We start from the raw sequence: 10,491 nt of genomic DNA on the forward strand, positions 1-10,491 counted from the left end.
GACTCCCCGCCGGGGGCTCCTGACCCTGGAGCTCACACAGGGTGTGCCCAGAGCCACCCCCAATATCTCTAACACGTGGTTCTTGGACTCTCACAGCATCAGAGCCGCCTTATTAAGAGGCTCGTTGCTTGGGGTCCCACAGCCACGGTTCCTGGTCTAGGTCTGTATTTGCATTTTCAATGAGTGCCCAGGCAAGGCCGTGTGGGTGCTGCTGGCTGGGGCCCCAGGTCAGGACCTCCGCTCTGATTGGCCCAGGGCCAGCGCTCACTCCTAGCTGCCTCCACCACGTCCACCCTCTGCATCTGCATCACTTCCATGCGCTAGAACTCGTGACCGCCTTACCCTGCACAAGGCAGAGCCCCTCTCTGTAAGTGTTCCCTGGCTACCTGCCGAGCTGCTCTGGAAGCCGAGGCGGCCCTCTCAGGCCCCACGGGGCGCGTGACCCAGAGCGTGCCCCCTTGCTTTGCACCTCTCACAGCCTGCAGCTGGCCCAGCTCGCGCTGAGCGTGTGGACCTGGAGACTGACCGTGACTTCCTAAGGAGCTTGAGGCTGCGAGTCATCACCGCCAGCGCCTGCTGCTGCGCCCAGCAGCCTGGTTTCCGGGGAAATCCCTCTCACTGAGAAGGAGCCTGTTTCAGGTGGACCTCAGACCTCCCTGTGGCCTGCCTTGCAGAGGTCAGAGGATGGGGCTGGAGCCTCGGGTCCACAGAGAAGCCATCTGCGAATACAGGTGACCGGGAGACGAGGCACTGAGGGTGCCCATAAACCCTGTCTCTGTCTGGGCCTCCAAGACCATCCCGGACACCCCACCTCTGGGTCCTGCAGCTTCCGCTGCCTGCAACAAAGGGACCAAGGTGACGGCAGCCATGGGAAGAAATGATGGAGCCCGTGATCTGCTCAGCCCTCCCGCCTCAGCGCCACCGAAGGGGCAGGAAGGGGCAGGATGCTCCCCTCGCCTGGAGCCGGGTGCGCCCCTGGGGCCGGGGAGCAGAGGGATGCTCTGTGCTCCTCACCCGGCAGGGCCCGGGGTGGAGGTCGGGCTCCCCCGGGACAGGGAGCGGGGTGCTGGTGCTGCTTCCTGGAGATGAGATGTGGACCTTCTGGGGGGTTGGGGGTCCCCAGAGGAGAGCTCCCAGGGGCAGAAGGAGAAGTGGGTCCCAGGATGGGGCATCTGCTGCAGGGGAGGCCCTGAGAACCTGACCAAAGCCACCTCGCTCCAAAAGGAAGCGTCTGAGCATCTGCCTAGCCCCGAAGACTTGGGCGCAGTGCAGGGTGCCAGCCGCTGAAGGCTTCGCCCCCTCGCCACAGAGAAGGAGCCCTGAAGGGTCCCACCAAGCCTAGTGAAGGACAGGTGAGTCAGGGAGAAGCCCCCAGGTCCCCTCTCCCAGAAGGGCTGGGGAGCCAGAACATCACCTTCGCGTGAAGTCTGGAGTTTTATACTCTAGACAGTATTGTAATCACGGGGCTGAGGCTACCTTCGTGGCCACAGGTACCTGCTGAGACTTCATCCAGGTCCCAGGAAAGAGCCAGCCCTGAGTGGGGCTTCTGGGACCCTGTGGAGAGAAGCCAGTCCTTGGGGGGACAGTGGCCTGTGAGGTCCAGCTCCTCTCTATACCAAGTGTGTTTATCTGTCTATAGCTTCTCCACCACCGCCTGCATCCCATGTTGAGAAGTAGACTTTTTTCTTCGATAATCAAAGCTCACATTCTTGTGCATTTTATGCCACTCCAGTAACTGTGCTAGTCATTCAAATGTACGTGTGTTAATTTAGCCCTCAAGCAACCCTATGAGGTGTCATCATCTATTTTACAGCAAAGGGATCTGGGTGGTGATTATTCACCACTTGCACAGGTTAGGGGATGGCTTGGCAGTGGTTAGAACCCAGACAGCAGCAACGGTTCTCAGCCAGGCGTGGGCTTTTGCCTCCCTGGAGGTCAGAGGCTGCAGTCCGTGGGGTCGCAGAGTTGGACACGACTTGGCGACAGTGATAACTGCACGTCAGTGGCCAGAGTCTGAAGACCCCCGAGGTTCCCGTCCACGCCCGTGGTACGTGCTCTGCGCACCTGGGGCTCCAGGCCAGGCCGTGACATCCCACAGCACACGGGACAGCCAAGAACCACCCCCGCCTGGCCCCAATCCATGGTGCCGGGGCTGAGAAAACTCCTTCTAGTAGTTGTCTGCCAGATGCAAATGGTTGAATTTTCCTGATGGTATAACATTATCAAATAGATCAGTCTATTCTGGAAAGCCAACATTAGAATACACAAGTTACCTGAAACAACAACATTGCCAGAGACAGTGCTGGTTAATCTTGTCTATAAATGTTCAGGTGGGTGCCTCTGTGGACACACATATGCACACCCATGCATACACACACACTTGCGCACACACACATTGGGTTTTCATGGAGTCTTTCTTTCTTCAGCTTACTCTTTTTTTGAAAATGGAATTGTGTTGTAGTTGCGGATCCTTCAGATTTTTACTTAACCATCCACTACACTAAAAATACACAATATGGATTTCTTTCCACGTCAGTAGAGACGTATCAGGGCAGCTTCCCAGCTGGCTCATATGGTAAAGAATCTGCCTGCAATGCAGGAGACTTGGGTTTGATCCCTGGGTTGGGAAGATCCCCTGGAGGAGGGCATGGCAACCCACTCCAGTATTCTTGCCTGGAGAATCCCATGGACAGAGGAGCCTGGTGGGTTACAGTCCATGGGGTCGCAGAGTCGGACACAACTGAGCAACTGAACGTGCATGCACGCAAACACAGATCGGAGACGACATGTCCTCGAGGAGGTCATTCTGCCTCACAGTGGGAGTGTGTTGGAAATTTTTGTGGGGGCTTTTTGTTTGGGGACAGGGCTCTGGGCCTTTAGTGGGTGGTGGTCCAGGGGTGCTGAGCATCCTATATTGTGCAAGGCAACGCCCCACATGGAGATGAATCCCTCATAATTTTGAAATATCCCACCAGTAACTCATGTGGTTGAAAAGCATATTTAGAATAATCCAAGATCCAAAATTCATTTTAATTTAGATACAATCAATTTTTTCTTGGTTTCAGCATGACTCCGTTTTACAGGAGTATGAGGGGGTGGTGAGCGTGGCTTGTACCTCGCCGTGTTCATCTTGGGAAACCTCGTCATGAATAGAAATGCAGCTGGGAGACCTGGACTCCTGGTGCCCGCAGTGGAGGATCTGCCCCTGCGCCTGGGTCACTGGGGGGGATCCCTCAGGGGCCGACCTTGACATTCCACACGTCTCCCCGGGGCACCCACGCCTGTGTGTTTACATATTGAAACATTTCATTACTGATTCTTCTCCCTTTATTTCTCTTTTATGTTACAGTTAAGGTAATATATTGATTCTTTACACTTGCGTGTGTGAGTCATTGTGTCATTATATTGATTTTTTAAAAGTCATGTGTGTAGGTTATATTATCTATGAATTTCATTTCAGGATGGTAAGGGGAGTGTTATAAACATTTGTTATAGAAAAGAGGCATTTGGGTCTGACATTTATTATAGAAAGGAGGCCTTTAGGTCTGACCGACCTGAAAATCCCTGATTTATCTCATTACACTTAATGTAGCCTCATGCTGGGCACACTTGTATCACGGTTTATTTAACTCATCTACCACTGATGGATATGGAAGTTCTTGGGTCATATAAGCAACACTCTGATAAATAGACATATTTATAAAAATATGTCTGGGCACTCATTGAATTATTTCCTTAGGGGAAAAAAATCATAGCAGTGGAATTGCTGAACCAGAGGTAAGCACATTTTCCATTTCAACATAGTTTGTCCAAATTATCCCACTAAGAGAGCAGGAGACACACGTGTGTGGGACTCCAGGAGGAGCAGGCTCATGAGGCAGCAGACGCCGTGCGGCGCGCTGCGTTCCGCCGGATTCCACTCAGGCAGCAGTTGCGTCCTGGCAGCTGCGTGTCTGCGCCCAGCAGCGGTGCCAGGACCTCCACTAGGGCCAGGCCGCCGTGCAGAGAGGGTGTCCCTCCAGCCCAGCCGCTGCTCTGCAGTTAGCAAGCATCCTCTCATAAGCCCCTTTGGGTGGTCTGCATGGATGCTCCTGTGTGCAGCAATCATTCCAGACTCAGAAACCCAACTCAATTTCAAGTGACACTGGTTGATTTTTCGTGGCGTTTTTTCACTTGGACCTTGTTATGCGCCAAATTGCATTCTCTAAAAAACTCACATGTTGAAGCCCTGACCCCCAGGACCTCAGAATGTGACCTTATTTGGAAACAGGGCCACCGCAGATATCGTTAGTTCAGATGGCTCTCACTGGAGCCGTGCCGCCTCCTCTGACATGACCTCTATCCGATAAAAGGGAGAGATGCTAGGGACTTCCCTGGTGGTCCAGTGGCTAAGACGCCGAGCTCCCGATGCAGGGGGTCTGGGTTCGATCCATGGTCAGGGAACTAGATCCCACATGCTGCACCTAGATGTGGCACAGCCAAATAAATAAAAGCATTTTTTAAAAAGGGAGCGATTTGCTTGCATGAACACACACACACACAGAGACACGCACAAAGAGAGACACATGGAGGACATCACGTGAAGATGCAGGAAGGGACTGAGGCGTGCTTCCACTACCCAGGGGACACCAAGGATGCCCAGCAAACACCCAGCGGCTGGGGGAGGGCCTGGGGCAGTTTCCCATCTCTGCTCAGGAGGAAGCAACCCTGCCAGAACCTCAATCTTGGACTCCCAGCCTACAGAGCTGTGAGACGGCCAGGTTCTGTCGCTGAAGCCCCCAGCGCCGTTTCCATAGCCTGAGAAAACGAATGCAGACATCTCAGCTTCAGTGACTGTCTCCTAAGGCCACTGCTCAGCAGAACTGTTGCATGATGAAGCCTGAGGCCATCTCCAGAGTCACCTGGTCCACCCTCTCCCCGCTCGGACACACAAACAATGAAAACCCAAACAAGCTGTAGGACTCGTCCAAAACCCGAGAGCGGGTTGGCAGCACCTCCTGCCTCCTGCTGCAGTTTTGGACTCCCGCGCCAGAGCTGTGAGCTGGGGCATTTCTGTCAGTCACGCCCTCTGTCTAAGCGCTTTGTCTCATTTGTGCTAGACCCAAGCCCCGGCTCACTTCCTGTCCGGGCCTCAGGAGGCCTAGTCACAGGCAGACTCACGGGGGTGGTGGTGGTTCCGTGTGTGTTTGGCCCTGCCTGGAGCACCGTGGCTGGTGCAAAGGAGATACTCGGGGAAGCTTCCCTGAATGGGATGAAGTATGAACGTTCACGCTGGGCTTCTCTGGAGGCCGTGAGTCAGGTCCGGGAGGTGCTCCAACAGCACCCCTTAGAGGAGGATAAGGCCTGGCCACAGGAAGCGTGCTGGTTACAGGTGGCATCAGTCTGGAAGGTAAGCATTGGGAACAGCAAAAGGACTCCGGGCCTGGTCTCTAAAATATGTTTGTGAATCCACAGCAGCTGCTCAGGCATCCTGCTGCAATGCCCTCCCCACTCCACACGGGGAACCACATGCAGAGCCTGACGCTCAGAGCAATTCCCCAAAGGAAAGGAGGGTGGTAACGGGCTGAACACCTCACCTGTGTGCAGCTTGTTAACGCTGGGGCCGCCCAGTGAGAAGGCCCTGGCATTGAATGCAGTCTGAACCACGTTTCTCATCATGGACATTCAGGGCATCAGGTCAGGAGAGATGAGAGTGGGAGGAAGACAGACAGCCATGCGTGGTGCAATGCTGAGATATCTGTCTCTTAAATGTCTCCTCTTTCTTGGCTCTTCAGCATCCTGTTCTTGTTGTTCAGTCATGTCCAACTCTTTGCGACCCCATGGACTGTAGCACGCCAGACTTCTCTGCCCTTCACTATCTCCCAGAATTTGCTCAAACTCACGTCCATTGTGTCGATGATGCCATCCAACCATCTCGTCCTCTGTCATCCCCTTCTCTTCCTGCCTTCAATCTTTCCCAGCATCAGGGTCTTTTCCACTGAGTCAGTTCTTCGTATCAGGAGTTTCAGCTTCAGCATCAATCCTTTCAATGAATATTCAGAACTGATTTCCCTTACAATTGAGTGGTTTGACCTCCTTGCAATCCAAGAGACTCAAGAGTCTTCTCCAACACCACAGTTCAAAAGCATCAATTCTTCGGCGCTCAGCCTTCTTTATCGTCCAACTCTCACATCCATACATGACTACTGGAAAAACCATAGCTTTGACTGTACACACATTTGTCCAAAAAGTGATGTCTCCACTTTTCTATATGCTGTCTAGGTTTGTCATAGCTTTTCTTCCAAGGAGAAAGCGTCTTTTAATTGCTTGGCTGCAGTCACCTGTGATTTTGGAGCCCAAGAAAATAAAATGTCACTGTTTTCATTGTTTCCCCATCTATTTGCCATGAAGTGATGGGACCAGATGCCATGATCTTAGTTTTTTGAATGCTGAGTTTTAGGCCAGCTTTTTTACTCTCTTCTTTTACTCTCATCAACAGGCTCTTCAGTTCCTCTTCACTTTCTGCCATAAGGGTGGTATCATCTACATATCTGAGGTTGTTGATATTTCTAGACAGGTGCTGACTTTAAAAACATTTTATGAATTAAACAAAGTTCCTAGGATTTAAAAAAAAAAAATCACATGGCCACCAGCTTGCAAGCTCCAGCCCATAAGGTAAAGTATAAAGCCCATCAGCATGGCATCCGCCACCCTTCATGGTTTTGCCTATATTTTGCCTACAAAGGTCTGTCTAGTCAAAGCAATGGTTTTTCCAGTAGTCATATGCGGATGTGAGAGCTGGACAATAAAAAAAGGCTGACTGCCAAAGAACTGATGCCTTCAAACAGTGGTGCTGGAGAAGACTCTTGAGAGTCCCTTGGACTGCAAGGAGGTCAAACCACTCAATCGTAAAGGTAATCAACTCTGAATATCATTGGAAGGACTGATGGTGAAGCATCACGTCCAACACTTTGGCTACCTGATGCCTAGAGTCGACTCACTGGAAAAGACCCTGATGCAGGGAAAGATTGAAGGCAGGAGGAGAAGGGGACAACAGTGGATGAGATGGTTGGATGGCATCACCGACTCGATGGACAGGAGTTTGAACAAACTCCGGGAGATGGTGAAGGACAGGGAAGCCTGGCGTGCTGCAGTCCACGGATCGCAAAGAGTCAGAAACGACTGAGCGACTGAACAACAAAAATTCTTCTGCCCCAGGCAGTCTTTCCTCCCCAAACCCCTACGCCCTCCAGTGGCTGCTCACGTTAACACAGAGGATCCGGAGGGGAGGAGACGGGCGTCCCCTGAAGCGGAGCCCACAGCGCAAGCTCGCCGCTTCTGGTGAGCGTGTTTTAGGCGGCGCTTAAGGAGATGAAGGGGCCCCAAGCCCCCCTCGGGCCCGCTCTTGGCTCACGGCGCCTCCAGGCCCTCTCCGCAGCTTCAGACAGCCTGTTTGCTCTCACGGGATGCTCTGCTGCGCGCTCATCCCCGCGGCACACAAACTCGGCTTAGACCTCCCCGAAGACCCCGCGGAAGGAAGCCCGCCCTCGCGCTCGCGTGCCCGGCTGGCGTCCCCCCGCTGCGCGGTTCACCCGGCGGCGAGTTGGGCGCTTCTGGCGCCCGACGCCCCCACGTGAACTGCGGGCAGAGGGCGGTCACGTGGGACCTGGCTCGGGGCCTGCTCGCGCCGCCCTGCTGCTGCCTTTCGACCTCTCCAGCCATCCGCAGACCCCCAGGCAGCCGGTAACCGCGTGCGGAGACAGAACCGAAAGGAGAGCAGACGCTCCGGGCCCACAAGGCCCTCGGAGCCGCACCCCTTCCTCCGCACCTCCTAACCCGCTTCCTAACCCGGACCCGCGCCCACCGCCGCGGGGGCGCAGGGGGCGCGCGGGGCGCGGGGCCGCGGGGGCTGGAGCGGGGCCGCTTTGTCCCGAGGCCCGGGCGCACCGTGTGCCCAAAGGGCAGTGGGATGCGGAGGCTCCGGTCCCGCCTGGGGAGCGGGCCGGGCCGCGGAGGGGCGGGCCTGCGGGCTGGGGGAGGAGGAGGGGGTGGGGGGCGCCTCTAAACCGCAGCGGGATTTCTGCGGAGGAAGGGTCCTGGGAAAGGCCTTGCTCCGGGTGGATGAAACCGGCTTCTATTTTTGGCCCAAGCGACTGAACTGAAATGCCCGGCCTTGTGGGCAGCAGGCGGGTGGGCAGGGACACCCTCTGTCCACCTCCTGCCCAGGCAGAGAGCGGGAGGAGGCGCTAATCCCTGTGGTCCAGGCACCAGCTGCCCAAACCCACAGACCATGTCTCATCCCCAGGGGCCGGAGGTGAGCGGAGGAAGGAGTTCTGACCCCGAGTCTGACCTTCATCCTGGCCTGGATGGACCGTGTCAGTCCTCAGGAAGGACGCGGGCCGGCGGGGGAGGACGGGTAGCCCAGGGACCTGTCCTGGAATCACTGGCCTGGCGATGTTTCCACTGGGACCGCAAGAAGTCTTTGGAAAATGTGCCTTTAACCAGAAAAGGGGTCTTATCGCTTCGATATTTTAAAACCCTGGGGGAAGTGTCTTCTTTGTACCAAGGCTTTAGGGGAGGAGGGGACATTGTTCCCTGTTTATTTTGCATTATTTTAATGTATTTTTATTTGCCTTACTTCAGTTAATCCTCATAACATCTTTGGGAGTGGGCAACTTTTTCAACTTCAGGAACTCCCGCGGGTGCCCAGCTGTTGTTGGTGAGATGCCCACCAAAACACACAACTCAGGCACACACACACTCACACACACACACACACGCACACTCACACACGCACACTCACATCCTCAGACACACACACATGCACACTCACATCCTTACACACACACGCACACTCACATCCTCAAGACACACACACACACACACACTCACACATCCTCAGACACACATGCACACACTCACACTCACATCCTTACACACACTCACACACACACACTCTCACACACACACTCACACACACCACATGCTCCTTTTCTTCAGGTGGGCAGACATTCATTCAAGCTGCTGCCTGGCAACCCTGGAGGAAGGAGGAGGGATGGGGCAGAGGTCTTGGAAAGCAGAGGAGAATGGTGGGGGGCTGGGGTGGGGGGCTGCTGCCTTGTCCCCTGGAGTGCTTCAGTCCCACTAGAGTGTGAGGAGGGGTCCAAGGGCCCGGGGCCTACTGGATTTTTCAAGAATTACTCAGAGAGTTGCTTCATTAAGGTGGAGAAGACCATCTTCTTCATCTGTGTAGAAACAGCTCTGCTCTGGTGCCCCACAGGGCCGGGAGAGTCAAACGAATCCTGAAAAGCGCCTTTGCGTGGTCTGGTAATCTGGTGATGGGCGGGAGGGGTGCAGAAGAGGCAACAGGGCAGGTAACTGGCTGACAGACTGGTTCCGGGCGGGTGAGTCACCTTCCAGGGACTCACAGAAGCACTGGGGGACAGTGTGAGGGGCTAGACCTGGCGGGCTCAGGCAACTGCAATTGTCATCAAAGGAAGTGTGATTTATATTAAAGACACAGGCCCGGGAGGTCAGCTGGGCACCTGGATCACGCCACTATTATAAATAAAAAGAAACAGATTCAAAGAAATTCAACACTTTTTAATGAATTTCACATAAAAGCAGACAAATGGAGAGCAGCCAGGATATGAAAATGGCTCTTGCTTAAACTTTGGGAGAACACGGGAGTGCAAAAACCAAGAACCTCTCGTTTTCATCACAAATCCACCTGTTCTCTTGTGGCAAGTTGGGCAGTGCTTTGAATGTGTGTCTTTTGCCTTGGCTTTTCCATCACTAAAACAGAATCTGGTTGAATGAGTAAACATACAGTTAAGTTTGACTGGTAAAAGAAGATCATTCATTTACAAAGATAAAGCATTCTATTTTTAAAGTACCTGGAGGAAATAGGAGCCGTTGCAGAAAAACCTAATAGTTGTTGGTTATGTGAACTGAGTAACTGTTGAAGTCTGTGGTTTGTTTTGGGTTTTAAGAGTAACACTGAGAAAGACTAAATAATGTTACGATGGCAATACTCCTCAAGTTGGTCTACACATTCAACACAATCCTTTTGAAAATCCCAGCTGCCGTTTTTTTTTGCATAAATTGACAAATAGATTCTAAATTCATATAGAAATACAAGGGACTCAAATAGCCAACACAATCTTGGAAAAGATCAGAGTTGGAAGACAGATTCCCTATTTCATGACTCACGACACGTCTACACTGATCGAGATCATGTGTACTGACGTAAGGATAGACATATGTTGAGAGTTCAGGAGTAAATTCATATATTTATAGGTAACTGATTCTCACCAAGGGTGCCAAGACAATCCACTATTTTGTGGAAAAAATAGTCTTTTCAACAAGTGGTGCTGGGATAACTAGATATCCACATGCAGAAGAACGAAATTGGACCTGTACCTCATACTATACACAAGTTGACCTGCAATGAATCAGAGACATAAGTCCTAGAAGACAGGAGTAAATCTTTGTGATCTTGGGTTAAAAGTG

This window comes from Dama dama, chromosome 7, assembly GCF_033118175.1.
Source record: "Dama dama isolate Ldn47 chromosome 7, ASM3311817v1, whole genome shotgun sequence".
Taxonomy (NCBI): domain Eukaryota; kingdom Metazoa; phylum Chordata; class Mammalia; order Artiodactyla; family Cervidae; genus Dama; species Dama dama.